At 42.2% G+C, this 17,287-nt stretch overlaps 1 protein-coding gene across 1 annotated transcript in view; it reads right to left on the bottom strand.

Moving 5' to 3' along the window:
- Positions 1-17,287, bottom strand: part of UNC5A (unc-5 netrin receptor A) — a 623,577-nt gene that overhangs the window by 98,829 nt on the left and 507,461 nt on the right. The gene's annotated exons all lie outside the window — the stretch shown is intronic.

Genomic DNA, 17,287 nt, shown 5'->3' with positions numbered 1-17,287 from the left:
CTGCCGCTCCTGCTGCTGTTCAGTGGAGGAGAGGCAGAGCTGTGGAGGGCTGAGACCGGGGGGTGAGCAAATTGGATTGGGGGTCTGTTTGTACACAGGTGAGGGCAGTGGGGGAGCAGGGGTCAGAGCTGATTCAGCGGCATGGAGAGATGGAGAGTTTAGATGTTGTGGAGGAAGGGCTAAGAGGTGGCTGCAGAGATAATCTGTGAGAGAAGGGTGCAGAGGTGAGCTATGGATGTGGGGGCAGAAGTGTCCTCTGTGCAAAGCAAACCTCTAAACCTTGGACTCTATGCCTAACACCCTCCTGTGTATCATGTAGTCCTGTGCCCAGCGCTCTGTGTATTATGCATTAATGTGCTCAGCGCTCTGTGTATTATGGAGTCCTATGCCCGGTGCTCTGTGTATTATGCAGTCCTGTGCCCAGCTCTCTTTTGTATTATGCAGTCCTGTGCCCAGCGCTCTCTGTGTATTATGCAGTCCTGTGTCCAGCGCTGTGTATTATGAAGTCCGGTGCCCAGCGCTCTGTGTATTATGTAGTCCTGTGCCAAGCGCTCTGTGTATTATATAGTCCTGTGCCCAGCTCTCTATGTATTATGCAGTCCTGTGCCCAGAACTCTGTGTATTATGCAGTCCTGTGCCCAGCACTCTGTGTATTATGTAGTCCTGTGCCCAGCTCTCTGTGTATTATGCAGTCCTGTACCCAGTGCTCTTTATATTATGTCGTCCTGTACCCAGGACTCTGTGTATAATGCAGTCCTGTGCCCAGCTCTCTGTGTATTATGCAGTCCTGTTCCCAGTGCTCTGTGTATTATGCAGTCCTGTGCCCAGCGCTCTGTGTATTATGCAGTCATGTGCCCAGCGCTCTGTGTATTATGCAGTCCTGTGCCCAGTGCTTTGTGTATCATGTGGCTTTGTGCCCAGCGCTCTGTGTATCATGTGGCCCTGTGCCCATCACTCTGTGTATTTTGTAGTCCTGAACCCACCACTCTGTGTATTATGCAGTCCTGTACCCAGCGCTCTGTGTATTATGTAGTCCTGTGCCCAGCACTCTGTGTATTATGTAGTTCTGTGCCCAGAGCCCTGTGTATTACGTAGTCCTGAACCCAGCGCTCTGTGTATTATGCAGTCCTGAACCCAGCGCTCTGTGTATTATGTAGTCCTGCACCCAGCGCTCTGTGTATTATGCAGTCCTGCGCCCAGCGCTCTGTGTATTATGCAGTCCTGTGGCCAGCGCTGTCTTTTATGCAGCCCTGTGCCCGGCATTCTGTGTATTACGAAGTCCTGTGCCCAGCGCTCTGTGTATTATGCAGTAATGTGCTGTATACAGAGGCAGTGCGGTGTGCCGTTTGAGGAGACAGCAGTTAGGATGGACTGGAGGACAGCAGCTAACACAAGTCCGACCCCCCCACAAAAGGAACACCAGAGACCGTGACGTTTGCAGGCTCTCACACGCTGGTGTCAAGATGCCAAGAATCGACAGACAAGGTGAGAAGGGGGTGGGCTGCAATGCATTTTCAAGGCCCCACCTCCGAGGCCCTGTCTGCCTGAAGAAGGAGGTGGTGCCTCAGAAATGCGTTGCGGCCCACCCCCTCCCCAGCTTGTCTGTTGATTTTTGGCATCTTTACAGCAGCTTGTGAGAGCCTGCAGACTCCGCTTGTGTTCCTTTACGGTGGGTCCAAGTCGGACCATCCTGACCGCTGCCTCCTCGAACAGCACACCACACTGCCTCTGTATACAGCATAGAAGATTATTTTATATAAGTGGATACTTTTATTAAAGTGTTGCTGTTTTTACTTACATTGATTTGGCACCATATCTCTTTTAATTTTATAAATGAATCTATATATAGTTCAGACACCTATCACACTGAGGCACTGTGGGGTTAGCGAAAAGAATCGTGCAAGTGTTAGCATTGTGATTGTCTTCTAGTTGGAGTTTGGGGAGGCTTCTAGCCTATGAGACCCTATCATATACACGCCTGCTCTGCTTTTCCTCAGTTATTTATCCCTATAGCTAGTAATAAATCAATATTCATATAGACTGATTGACCTACCCTTGGACAATAAAATAAACTTAAATAAATTAGCATATCCCAAATCTGATACATTGTTAATTCATATTAGAGAGCAATCATCTCTCTATGGTATCTTAAGAAAAACAACTCAGCTAAGCACTGCTTGCATCCAAAATTGGCATGTAATATAGCATGTTAAGGCTTTAACCTTTTTCGTGTCAAATACCTACCATATACACAGTCCCCTGGCTCCAGAAGTCAGATGTGCATGGAAATATTCAGCTTTCAGCTTGTTGAAATCAAGAAAGAAAGCAACTCTAAGGAAGCGATAAAATCTTTGCCTTATGTATGAAATCATCATTATGGGGTCGACTAGGAAGATGGGATGTTAAGAGTTTCTGCACTGGAAGCCTGATCTCAGCAAACACTTGGGATGCTAGGTTTCAACCAACACCCGCTGTTTGCTCTAACCTGGCTCTGAGCTGTGTAGAGTACATTGGATGGACATACAGTCATATGAAAAAGTAAGCACACCCTTTGCTAATTGTTGTCTTTTTCAACATATTTGAGCAAGCAAACACGGGATCTTAAGTTAATTTAAAATACTACTACAGAGAATGGTGATATACTCAAAAAAATTACACATAGAATTGATATATTATACTCATTGCCACTATCTAAATGAACAAATATTCGGATTTGTCATAAAGAAAAAGTATGCACTCTCCTACATTTACCATCTCTTTAAATCCATGAAATCAGGGTCCAGTGTTCCAGATTATGTGCCAATGATTAGAGCCTCCTCGGGAGTATTCAAATGTAACCTGTCTTATTTAAACCTCAAACATCTAAGGTGCTCTTAGCGTGTGTTCTTAGGGTTTGTTCTTCGGTGGAACTCACATGGGGATTCATGAAAGATTTATTGTCTCACTTGATTTTATATATATATATATATATATATATATATATATATATATATATATATATATATATATGTATATATATATATATAAAACATCTTTTGGCTTACTTTATGCGTTATCATAACACTAAGCGCAGTTGTTTTGTTTAAATTGAAGACTATAAGTTTGACTTTAAACACACAGGTAAGTACCAGGCCTTATGAAACAATGTGCGTAAGACAGATCAATAAAAGAGAGAGTTGTTTAAACACAGTACCGGTGGTTACTTCAAACCAAAGACAGCATTTCAGAAAAGAACATCATAATAACTGTGAAGGATGGTGGTGGACATGTTAAGGTTTAGGGTTGCTTCATTTCTTCAAGGAATGGGCAGCTTGCAGTAAGTGAGTCAACTACACATTCATCGTATCAAAGTGTGCTTGATAAGAATGTGAGGCCATCTGTCCCTTCAAAAGTTGAAGTTGAACTAGATATGAGTGTTTCAACACAATCATTTTCCGATGCTCACTGGCAAATCTACCAAGTAATGGCTCATTTTGAAGAAATAGAGGGTTATGGACTGCCCTAGTGAAAGCTCTGATTTGATTCCTATTAGCACTTTGTGTAGGGATTTTGAAATGGGAAGTTATTGCAAGGAAATCCACAAACATCTTGCACCTGAAGGAATTTTACTTTAGAGATGGTCAAAGATTTCACTGAGTCAATGTCAGAGGCTGGAGGACAAAATGGACTATACCAGCTTTTGATGCCAAGAGTGTACTTAACTATACCACAGTACACAAAAACTCCTATTTATATTTTAGGTTGAATAAATGATTTAAAGGGCAATTTCTTCTGGGTTCTTAATCAAAGACATCGCCTTTATCTGCAGGCACCAAATAAAGATAATTTTGAATAGGCACTTTGAATAAAGATCTATTGTTCGTTGGTTCAAATGTCTTGAAAAAGTCTGAAATCTCCATGGGTTTACCAGATGTTTTCACATTGCTGTATTATCAAATGTTTGGGAGTGTCGGTTGCATCATAATTGCTCTTTAAACAGGTAAACAAGAAGCAAATGAAACAGCCAACTAATATGTGCCTTATATTCTGAGCAAATCTAGAACTACCCCCTTCCCTTCTTACCCCATTGTAAAGACTCTGAGGTACCCACATGCATTGTGGGATAATGGGGAGTAGTCAAGCCAGAGTATATTACTGAAGCTGAAGATGTGGTTTGCCTGCTAAATATGTCCAGTTTTAGGGGCTCCTGGGAAGGGCTGTATTTACCATAATGACACTTATAGATCAGTGCCTATGACAGCAGGGTTACAAGGGGTGGCACCAATATTCGAAATGTACAAATTATGATTTTGTTTTTGTTTTTTTGCTCCTCTCTTCTACTCACTTCTGAGCATTTGTGACTACATTCAGCAGCAGAACTTTAGGGTGAATGGGATACTGAAAGGAGTCAAAAGGCTCTTTAGAGTTTTTTTTAAATAAATATGAAATCCTCTCTGCTTTCTTGTTTGGTGGTGTGAACAGTTATAAAGTAGGTCTGCATATAAAATAACCAAAAAGTGAAAAGCAAAAAATATTGCGCTAACCATAAAAAAGCTGCTACACCAAACAACTGACAAGAAAATTGTGAATAGCAAAATGTGGAAAAAAGTGCAGCGCTAATAAATACTAGCAATATAAACGTGTATATATATAAACCAAGAAAGGTAAATACAAATAAATAGCAAAATGAATAAAAGTGAACATCAAATCAACAGTCCCATATGTGAAGTGAAAAAAACAGTCCACAACGGTGATAATTGAAGTGCTCACTGGATCCCAACACCAACAAGATATAGAGATATATTGTGCTCACCAGAACGATAGGACTCAAAATGCCATATAGCATATGAGTCAAATCAGCTTGTTGTACAATGGATGGATAATCCGAAAGGGATGACTGAGGTCACTGATGTTGAGGTGAAGAGGTAATAGCAGATATGAACCGTCACACCAGAGAGGCTCTCACTCCGTCAGATGGCCAGAAAAGAACCAAAAAACAAGGGAGCACAAAATAGTGTAACACTGCTAAAATTTTAATTAAATAAAAATACACCAAATTGCACTTACAAACATCTCGTGGTAAAGAGCGTATACAGATGCAAAGGTAGGCTGTCAGCAGCGTGGCCACGCTGCTGACAGCCTACCTTTGCATCTGTATACGCTCTTTACCACGAGATGTTTGTAAGTGCAATTTGGTGTATTTTTATTTAATTAAAATTTTAGCAGTGTTACACTATTTTGTGCTCCCTTGTTTTTTGGTTCTTTTCTGGCCATCTGACGGAGTGAGAGCCTCTCTGGTGTGACGGTTCATATCTGCTATTACCTCTTCACCTCAACATCAGTGACCTCAGTCATCCCTTTCGGATTATCCATCCATTGTACAACAAGCTGATTTGACTCATATGCTATATGGCATTTTGAGTCCTATCGTTCTGGTGAGCACAATATATCTCTATATCTTGTTGGTGTTGGGATCCAGTGAGCACTTCAATTATCACCGTTGTGGACTGTTTTTTTCACTTCACATATGGGACTGTTGATTTGATGTTCACTTTTATTCATTTTGCTATTTATTTGTATTTACCTTTCTTGGTTTATATATATACACGTTTATATTGCTAGTATTTATTAGCGCTGCACTTTTTTCCACATTTTGCATATAAAATAAAACTATAGGAAAGAGGGATGGCGCACTGTGGTGTACATATTAAAAAATGCTGCATAAATTACTGGCAAGAAAGTGTCAAGATGAAACATAGAATTTTAATGAGTGCAAGTTGAAGTTAAAATAACAGCCAAATCGATCCTGGAGTCTCCGGTATCTCCCAGGGGTACTGTGGGAATCCCAAGTCGTGGAAAGCAGGGCAGTCCAAACCCAAGAGGTGGTGACAGACAGGGAGAGGTGATGTAGGACAAAGCACATGCGCGCGAAACATGTAGTTGCGGCAACCAGAAGCGTGCGCGTCACCGTCCACATCCGGCTAAGCGTTCCACCGAGGCTCTGGTCGTCACTTCCGGTGACATCATCTGCGCGACAGTTCCGGCGATCGCGGAGGATCCGGCTCTGGGTCTGTGTAGCGGCTGCACACAGTACCTACCCAGTCTTCTCCAGCCGCAGTAACGTCCTTTGGCACACCGGAGGTCCTACATCACCTCTTCCTGTCTGTCACCACCTCTTGGGTTTGGACTGCCCTGCTTTCCACGGCTTGGGATTCCCACAGCACCCCTGGGAAATACCGGAGACTCCAGGATCGGTTTAGCTGTTATTTTAACTTCAACTTGCACTCATTAAAATTCTATGTTTCATCTTGACACTTTCTTGCCAATAATCTATGCAGCATTTTTTTATTTTTTTTTTTAAAAATAACAAGCATGGTATACTCACCTGCTCTGTGCAAGGGTTTTGCACAGAGCAGCCATGATCCTTCTCTTCTAGGCGCTTCTGGCTCCTCCTCTTCATCAAATTCCCCCACAGAAAGCTGCTTTCCATGGGGGCACCCGTGTGGGCTCTCTCCCGAGTCCTGCTGCTTTGCTTATTGACACAGACAGCATGATTCGGCCCCGCCCCCTGTTCCATGTCATTGGATTTGATTAACAGCAGCGGGAGCCAATGACTTCTGCTGTTATCAATCTATCCAATGAGGACAGACACAGCTGCTGGAATCTCTGGACTCGTGCACATCGCTGGAAAGGATGGGCTTAGGTAAGAAAAAGGGGGGGAGGGGGGGCTCTGGGGGAAGCTGCAGCACAGAAGGATTGCACTTTAAAGCATATAATGCATTAAGGTGAAAAACTTGGAGACTTTACAATTCTTTTGTGTGGTAGCTGCATAAACCTTGTTTTCCTTTATTTTCACCTTCTGCTGTGAATAACACACTTGCTGTCCATGGGTTGCTAAGCTTACTTCACCACTAAATCTATGGAGGGAATCACAGTTGTCACACAGGTTGGACTTTAAACATGGCTGCTTTGGTTTATCTCCAATGGAGATAAAGGATAAGAATGGTAGACAAGTTTAGCCAATAGACAGTGACAAGGACATTTTGTTTCTGGCAAAATTAACATAGATTTTCTGTACTAGCTGAAAAAAGCAAACTAAGGCAGCTGCCATATTTAAGGACTGGTAAGCTGCTATATTTTACATCTTAGAGGTGTGCTCCCGCTGTGTTCCTAAATATGAGTGCCACATCCCGATATGAGAAGCATATTTAAGGATTCCCCTTGGGGTGGGACTTTGAAGGTCACTCAAAAAATATACAAAAAATTATATTGAATATATATTGGTTTTATTACAAGAATGGTAAAAGGTAAACACACAAATGACAGTGAAAACTAGTAAAATTATTGGCAAAACTGATATTGGTATGAAGGTGTACAAATCACTCAACCAATTATTCCAAGCAAGATCCGACGTTTCAAGGTGAGAACCTCTTCTTCAGGGATTTTTTTGGGAATAATTTTATCTGTAAGTATTGAAGAGATATATCAAAGCAAACAAGCAGTTGTTGATAATATAAAATGCAGTAACAAAATATTGGTATGAACATGTTTTTTGAGTATAGGCATACACTTATAAAACAACATTGTATGTAAAAAAATCGTTGTTTACATACAATGTTGTTTTATAATGAGTGTATGCCTATACTCAAAAAACATGTTCATACCAATATTTTGTTACTGCATTTTATATTATCAACAACTGCTTGTTTGCTTTGATATATCTCTTCAATACTTACAGATAAAATTATTCCCAAAAAAATCCCTGAAGAAGAGGTTCTCACCTTGAAACGTCGGATCTTGCTTGGAATAATTGGTTGAGTGATTTGTACACCTTCATACCAATATCAGTTTTGCCAATAATTTTACTAGTTTTCACTGTCATTTGTGTATGTTTACCTTTTACCATTTTTGTAATAAAACCAATATATATTCAATATAATTTTTTGTATATTTTTTGAGTGACCTTCAAAGTCCCACCCCAAGGGGAATCCTTAAATATATTTTACATCTTGGGTTTTGTTCTGCTTTAAAGAAGTCTCCATTCTGAAGCTGCTGTCCCCTGATCTCTCCTGTTCAGTACATACAGGATTCAGAGCAGCAGCCTGCTATTCAGGGCACAGAGAGAGTGGAAACTATTAGCTTGTGTTGTGAATGATTGCAGCCTGAAAAATGTGCTTTCATTTACAAAAACACAAGCTGATAATAGCACATTCCAGCTACTACATTAGTCCAAGACAGCCTAGTCTAGTACCTGGCTTGTGCTGTTGTCAGCTTGTGTTTTTGTGAAAATGCTCTTCTTGAGCTGCAATTAATCTTGACACAAGCTGACAGTTTTCTCTCTCTATGTTTCCTTGAACAACAAAGTCCAAATTCTGTGTAAACTGAAGAGGAGAGATAAGGAGACAGTACATCAAGTTTGATAATTTAGGAGGGGATTGGGATTTGTGTGAACCCTGTGTGCATTGCCTATCACGCCTCCTCTCCCTCTGAGCTGTCACTCAATACGCTGTCTCTGTTCCTCAGTGTTGTTGGATAGCTAAGCAAGTGGATGGAGCTAGTTATCCGACAACAGAGCTCAGTAACCTCTACACAGATTTAGATTAAGACAAGTGCTACGTATGTTCACAGGATTCCCAGGAGGGTTTAACAAACAGTTTTTTCTTCTGGTGATAGGTCTTCTTTAAGGACTGATAGTCATGTTTTTTCTTTCAGTACAAACAAACGCCCATTTCCCCCACCTATGACTGGCCTTTGCAGTAAAGAGCACATGGAAAGAACGCATGTCAAACAAAACCAAAGAAAATTCTCAGCCTAACTTACCAACCAGCCTGAAACCAACCGAGTTATAATGTCTCACAGTATGAGTTAAAAACTGGGGTTTCATTTGCACTCATTTGCAAATGTGTGCAAACTAAACCCCTGTTTAAACCGCATACAGTTAGACACTATAATTCGGTTGGTTGCAGGCTGGTCGGTAAGTTGAGCTGGGAATTTTCTTTAGTTTTCTTTGACATGTTTTTTTCTTTGTCTTTAATTGAAAACCATATAAAACTAAAATCCAATTTTACTTGTGTTTTTCTTTCTGGGGACTTTTTCATACTGGGTGTATTCAACATGCAAAGAACAATGTGCAAAGTGCAGTATGGCATAGCCACCAGTCAGCAATCACCTTTCCTGAACTGACTTGGGGAAAGCAAAAGATAATTGCTTTCTCTGGACTAATGTACATTTCACATCATAACTGCTCTTTGCACTGTTTTATTGAATAAATCCATTAGTGCAAAAAGCAGTGGTGTAGAGTAACTATGACAACCAGTCAAATCAGCTTGCAGCATATTAGAGTTAGCTATTTTTTAACTGCTATATGCATTACAGCTGACAGTATCTCTTTGAAGTATGTTAATAAATTAATTCACGTTTGAAATTAGTGAAAGTGATTGGTATTAAATGTTGCACTGACCGAATTCCTTGTTTCACAGCCTTACTTAACCTGTAAAAAATTCCAGACTATACAAATATGTATACAAACTCTAATGGAAGAATGTCTTAGATCTCCTAAAATTACGTATTAACAATTTTGTCCCAGTTTGTACAGTTGAGAGGACTACTAACATGCAAATGAGTGTCCACCCTGGTATATAATTATGAATCAGCATTGTGTGGAAAGAATGCTATGTCTGTACTCTTCCCTTCCATAGTCAACCATGGACATGCTGAAGAGAAGTAGCTACAGTATACAGTTCTCCACAACCCTTATTCTTTCAATTCTTCTATGCGTGTGATATAACTGTGAGAGGAATGGGATTCCATGAGTAAGTTAAAGCTAAACTCCTGGAACTCATTTTTAAGTACTTACTACAGTGATTTACAGCATCCCCAGTAGCTCTCCGTAAATCAGGTATGCATACTTACAACGAGACAAGCTGGTCTAATGTAAGCAAAAAAATATAATACCTGGAGTTCGACTTTAACTTCTTTTGACCTTGCAAAGCCAGAATGTCTCTACAGTTTTAAAAACATTCCATGACTTGCCAGTGATTGGTGGATGTCTCTTCAAGGAGATTGCTGCGTGTAGCAAATTTCTTCCAGCCAATCAAGAGTTTGCAAAAGATATAAGTGTTGTGTGGTTTAGAGTGTTGTAGAGTGCTCAGAGAGCTTTTAATCTTTTTCTCCTCCTCTCCTTTTTTCCTCTCTCCTCCATATTTGTTTTTATCTTGACAGAAAAATTCTTACCAGCCTTGGTAGAAGTCTGGTAGCACTTCATGAGTGACAGGTGTTCCCCAAAATGTTCTGTGAAGTCTAACATCATCTATGAGGTAAGGAATGAATGCTTCTAAGGCAGTGTTTCTCAACCAGGGTTCCGTGGCACCCTTGGGTGCCATGGAAAGACCTTAGGAGTTCCGTAGCAACAGCCGGATCTGAGTGAGGAGAGCACATGGTTTACTCCTATGTACAAAGGAGGCAGAGAAGTATGGCTTCTCCCCATTTTCTGATCCTCTCTGTACTCCTGCCAGCAAAAGAGAAAGCTGAATTGGCTGCCCAACCAAGTCCTGCCAAACAATGACGTCATCAGTTGCTAGGGACTTGCCGGAAAGAGTAGTACAGAGAAGAGCAGAGATCGGGGGGAGGTGTGGGCACAGCTCTCTGCTCTCCTTTGTGCACAGGAGTTATCTGTGCGCTATTCCTCCTGTTAACAGTTAATAGAGGATCACTCAGATCTCAGGAAGAAGAGGGCCTGGGAGAGGGATAGAAAGCACAACCTACACCTCCTACTGGCTCTCCCCCCTCTCGGCTGCTGTCACTACTGTAAGGAAAAGAGGGGATTTGGGGGGTGATTGTGCTATGTGGGGGATTTGGGAGCAGGTGGGGGATTGAGCTAGGAGAGGGGATTTGGGGGGGGGGGGGTTATGCTAGTAGAGGGCATTTTGGGGGGGTTTGTGCTGGGAGGTTGATTTGGGTGAGGGGGTGAGTTGGTTGGGGGGGGGGGTTGTGCTTGGAGAGGTATTTGGGAGGTTGTGCTAGGAGGGGGGATTTGGGTGGGGGGTTGTGCTAGGAGGGATGATTTGTGGCAATTTGTTCTGGGAGAGGAATTTTGGTGGGGGTTGCACTAGGAGGGGGATTTGGGTGGCGGTTGCACTAGGGAGGGGGGGGGGGGGGCTGTGCTGGGAGGGCGATTTGGGTGGGGGTTGTGCTAGGAGGGGGGGTTTGTGCTGAGAGGGTGATTTGGGTATTGGGGTTGTGCTAGGAGGGGGGTTTGGGGGGTTGTGCTAGGAGGAGGGTTTGTGCTGGGAGGGTGATTTGGGTGGGGGGGGGGGAGGGTTGTGCTGGAAGGGAAGATTTGGTGGGGTTGTGCTTGGAGGGGAATGTGCAAAAAAGTGCATGCGCTCAGATGCATCTGCTGGTGCGAATGAGCCCTCAGACAGTTGTGCTTTGCGATTGTTTGCAATTCTAAAGGGTGCCTTGGCTGAAATAAGGTTGAAAAACACTGTTCTAAAGCGACATAATGTCACTGGACAATTAAATAAAAAGCTAAGAAACATTTACATTTTAGTTTTGCAACAGGTGCCATGTGTAAGCTTGAAGTTATCTAAGTTATTCAAGTTAAAGACTCTAGAGAGCACTAAGGAGACACAGAAAGAGGACATGAGTGAGCTGCAACAATGAACCGGAAATCAGATAACACATGCTACAAGTGAACAACTTATGACTGTTATCTGAAAAAGAGCTTGAAAACCAAATGAAAATAAGGGTTCTGGTCATGTGGGGAGACATGTAAATGCGATCCTTATAGGAAAGACCTAGAGAAGTAAAACAGATGAGGTGAGTGCTTGCTATTCAGGACAAAGTGACAGAGACTCTTAAAATCCCATTCCTCAACCCATTAATACTAACCTTCACCACACTTCTCCATTGATTTGTTGCTCTATTACAACCCTAGCAAAAGCATCCAGTGAAGCTTTTGACCTCCCCAGGATGCAGTAATCGGGTCTGAAATGCCAATAGGCAGGCCCAAACACTGTGATAAGAAGAAGAACATCATTAACCCTGTGTAAGCTCCAATGCCATTGAACATAAAGCTTACAGGGGGCTTGACTCCCAGCTCCTGACAGAGAAACAGAGTAGTGGGGGAGCGCAGCAATAGATCAGGGGTGAGCTTTCAAAAGACTTTATGGTATGTGATCTCAGCGCTGTCTGTTCCAATACACTGTGACTATTAGCCAATGTGAAAAGTAAATATGTAAAAATGTCTAAAATAAATTCACTCTTTAAAATAAAAAAAGGAAAAAATGTTCAATATGCATACAGTGCCACTAAATGTGGTTCATATACAGATCCTTCAAGATCACTCTATGTAAGTGAGATCAAATAAAAAGTGCAATGTGCATACAGTGCCACCAGATTTAGTCCATAAATACAGTATATCCTTTAAAACATGCCGGTGATATAGTTCAGTGCAGTGCTCCCCTTCTTGTGTGCCCTCACCAAGTATATAGAAAAGTGCAGCACTATTATTGACCAATAAATAAATGAATGTAATGAAGTCCATGTAAACACTCCCATTAAACACTGAGAAAGATAAGGAAATCCCTCAATCTGTGAAAAGTGATGAAAGACTTGCAAAGATGCCACTAGCCTGTGATTTCACACCACGCTTACCCTAATGTAGTGACCCCCTAATAAGGTAGGTGGCATTCACTTTGGTTAACTATTGGAAACACAATCCACATTTCTGGGAAGAAGCTCCCTCAGTCAGATGAATGGCACCAGACACAATATGGCAACACCTGGGTCTCTCGTTCATGAAAGAACTATTTCAGTTGAACATTTGTGCCGTATGCATACACATTGGAAGACTCTCTGTATTGCAGAAGATAACAGCTAAAAGTAGGCAGGACAGATGCTAGAGCGGAGTAAGTCCCCATAGAGATGGTCAGAATCAGAAGGTTACACTTTTTACTTTTTAATTGATCTCCCTTAAATAGAGTGCTCTTGATAAATATTTTGAAGGATCTGTATATGAACCAAATTTAGTGGCACTGTATGCATATTGAAAATGTTTTCCTTTATTTGTTTTATTATAGACATTTTTACATTTTTACTTTTCACATTGGCTTAGGCTCTGTTCACATCTAGGCATTTTTGGACGGTTTTCTGCTCTAATCCTCAGCTCTTAAAACGCCCAACAAGACAAATCCCATTAATTTTAATGACCCCTGTTCACATCTGAGCATTTTGTCGCCTTAAGCAAAATGCCGTCACTCAAAAAAGTACATGAGCTTCTTTTTTGGCAGATTACAGGCGTTTAATTTTTTTTTTTCATTGGTCACTTGTCAACCTAAAAACGCCTGCACAAAACCGCTGCAAAAACCCCTGTAAAAATAGCAACTAGATGTGAATGGAGCCTAATAGTCACAGTGTGTTGGAACAGACAGTGCTAGGATCATACACCATACTTTTAGAGGAATTAACACCACAGCAGTAAACATAGAAACATAGAATGTGTCGGCAGATAAGAACCATTTGGCCCATCTAGTCTGCCCAATATATCTGAATCCTATGAATAGTCCCTGGCCCTATCTTATATGAAGGATAGCCTTATGCCTATCCCATGCATGCTTAAACTCCTTCACTGTATTTGCAGCTACCACTTCTGCAGGAAGGTTATTCCATGCATCCACTACTCTCTCAGTAAAGTAATACTTCCTCATATTACTTTTACACCTTTGCCCCTCTAATTTAAAACTGTGTCCTCTTGTGGTAATTTTTCTTCTTTTAAATATGCTCTCCTCCTTTACTGAGTTGATTCCCTTTATGTATTTAAAAGTTTCTATCATATCCCCTCTGTCTCTTCTTTCTTCCAAGCTATACATGTTAAGGTCCTTTAACCTTTCCTGGTAAGTTTTTTCCTGCAATCCACGTACTAGTTTAGTAGCTCTTCTCTGAACTCTCTCTAGAGTATCTATATCCTTCTGGAGATATGGCCTCCAGTACTGCGCACAATACTTCAAGTGAGGTCTCACCAGTGTTCTGTACAGCGGCATAAGCACTTCTCTCTTTCTACTGCTTATACCTCTCCCTATACATCCAAGCATTCTGCTGGCATTTCGTGCTGCTCTATTACATTGTCTTCCCACCTTTAAGTCTTCTGAAATAATTACTCCTAAATCCCTTTCCTCAGATACTGAGGTCAGGACTGTGTCAAATATTCTATATTCTGCCCTTGGGTTTTTACGCCCCAGGTGCATTATCTTGCACTTATCCACATTCAATTTCAGTTGCCAGAGTTCTGACCATTCTTCTAGTTTTCCTAAATCCTTTTCCATTTGGCGTTTCCCTCCAGGAACATCAACCCTGTTACATATCTTTGTGTCATCAGCAAAAAGGCCAACCTTACCATCGAGGCCTTTTGCAATATCACTTATGAAGATATTAAACAAAATTGGTCCCAGTACAGATCCCTGAGGTACCCCACTAGTAACATGACCTTGTTCTGAATGTTCTCCATTGACTACAACCCTCAGTTGTCTGTCACTCAGCCACTGCCTAATCCACTCAACAATATGGGAGTCCATGCTCAATGACTGCAGTTTATTGATAAGTATTCTATGTGGGACAGTGTCAAAAGCCTTACTGAAATCTAGATATGCAATGTCTACTGTACCTCCACCGTCTATTATTTTAGTCACCCAGTCAAAAAAATCTATAAGATTTGTTTGACAGTAGTCAGCCTTTGACAATTATGCCACACACCGCAGTGTGGGGACCACAACATACTAATTTTAGCATCCCAGTTAATGCCAATACTACTACTGCTTCTAAACTTCTCAGCCTAACCTCATCTCTTGACCTGAAGCAATGGATACAGTCTCCTACATACTCCACTGGCAACACCCTTGACCTTGTCTTCTCCTGTCTATATTACTGTCTACTCCCTGCAACCTCTCCAACAAACCTCTCCCACTCTGATCACCACCTTATTAGTTTCGCACTCTCCCTGTCTTCCACCTCCTCTCCCTCCAACCGCCTAACAGTTACCCGTAGAAACCTTCGCCACCTCAACCCTTCTATGCTCTACTCTGCCACTGACCATCTATATGACAAAATATCACCCTTGTCATGCCCCAACCTAGTCACTTCCATCTATAAAAGCTCGCTGTCATCCTCCCTAGACAAGCTCGCTCCCCTCACTACACGCAGAATTCGGCCCCGACCCCTACCCCTACAACCCTGGCAAACAGACAACACCTGAAGTCTCAGAAAATGTAGCCGCGCTCTTGAGCACCTGTGGTGTAAGACTAAGTCCCCGGATGACTTCAACAAATATAAATCTGCCCTTCTAAAATATTATTCTTGCCTCCTCACTGCCAAGCAAACCTACTTTTCCACGCTCATCCAAACATTCTCTTCTAGTCCCCGTCATCTCTTCTCTACTTTTAACTCTCTACTCTGTCCTCCAGCAACTCCACCCTCTAACTCGCTCACTAATCACTTCAAAAATAGATAGATACAATTCGCGAGGAGATCTCCAATGTGCAGAAACCTCCCCCACTTACCAACCCATATCCACAGGTACAATCATTACTTCCCTCGTTCCACCCTACTAGTATTAACGAGGTTGCTGTACTTTTATCTAACACCCATCTAACCACCTGCCCCCTGGATCCTGCTCTCTCGCACATGCTACGCTCACCCTCTGACTCTATTCTGCGCTCTCTAACTCACATCTTCAACCTCTCCCTCTCTACTGGCACCTTCCCTAATTCTCTAAAGCACACGCTAGTCACTCCCATCCTTAAAAAGCCCTCACTGGACCCCACAAACCTTCACAATCTATGCCCCATCTCCTTACTCCCCTTCTCCTCCAAACTCCTTGAATGATTGGTCTACAACCAACTGAGTGACCATCTGACTAAGAACAATCTTCTTGATCCCCTTCAGTCTGGATTTTGCCCTCAACATTCCACTGAAACTGCTCTCCTTAAACTCACAAACGACCTACTAACAGCTAACACCAATGGACACTATTCTGTACCACCCCTCCTGGACCTCTCTGCTGCCTTTGACACAGTAGACCACCCTCTCCTCCTCAAAAAACTCCACTCCTTTGGCCTCCGTGACCGTACTCTTCACTGGTTCTCATCCTACCTATCCCAACGCACCTTCAGTGCTACTTACAACTCTACTACCTCCTCTCCTCTTCCTTTCTCTGTCGGGGTCCCCCAAGGTTCTGTCCTTGGACCACTCCTTTTCTCAATCTACACCTCCTCCCTGGGTCAGCTGATTGCCTCCCATGGCTTTCAATATCATCTCCATGCTGATGACACCCAAATCTATCTCTCCACCCCTCAGCTCACTCCCCCAGTCTCCTCACGCATCACCAGCTTACTAACAGACATATCAGCCTGGATGTCACATCACTTCCTCAAACTCAACCTATCCAAAACCGAGCTCATGGTATTTCCTCCCCCACGGTCCTCTTCGCCTGATTTCTCTGTCAATATCAACGGCACAACTATCAACCCGTCCACTCATGCCAAGGTCCTAGGTATAATCCTGGACTCTGAACTATCCTTTCAGCCACACATCCAGTCACTGTCCAAAGCTTGCCGCCTCAACCTCCGCAACATCTCCAAAATACGTCCCTTCCTAACCAATGATGGCACAAAGCTTCTAATCCACTCCCTGGTCATCTCTCGTCTCGATTACTGCAACTCCATTCTCATTGGCTTACCTTTAAAAAGACTATCCCCCCTTCAGTCCATCATAAACGCTGCTGCCAGGCTCATCCACCTTGCAAACCGCTCTGTGTCTGCTACCCCTCTTTGCCAATCCCTCCATTGGCTGCCACTCAACCAACAAATTAAATTCAAGTTACTAACCATAACCTACAAAGCCATCCATAACTTGGCGCCCAGCTACATCACTAATCTGGTCTCAAAATACCAACCAACTCGTTCTCTTAATATAATATATAATTTATAATATATAATAATATAATAATTTCAAAAGACTTTGACACTGTGCTCTGGATGTGCAAAGTGACAGATGCTTTTAAAAGACAGGTAAAACCTATGACCCTGAGCTATGGGTATTGGTGTGATACAAAGTCACAATGCACCTTTGGACATCTGTGTCAGTGTAGGTGTACGAAAGTCACTGGGAAATGTACTTGTGGAAAATGTAGTCCGCTTAGATGCAAAGAGTGCTTAGCAGAGTTCTTTCCTAAAGCCGATTTCAGTAAAAAAAAAAAAAAAACATTAATAGCATTCAACTATCTGCATAGAAGAAAAAGAAAAGCTGGATTTTC

Source organism: Pelophylax lessonae (genome assembly GCF_965119305.1).
Source record: "Pelophylax lessonae genome assembly, chromosome: 4".
NCBI lineage: Eukaryota > Metazoa > Chordata > Amphibia > Anura > Ranidae > Pelophylax > Pelophylax lessonae.
Note: the sequence above shows the minus strand (reverse complement) of the source record. Positions and strands in the feature narration are given on the sequence as shown.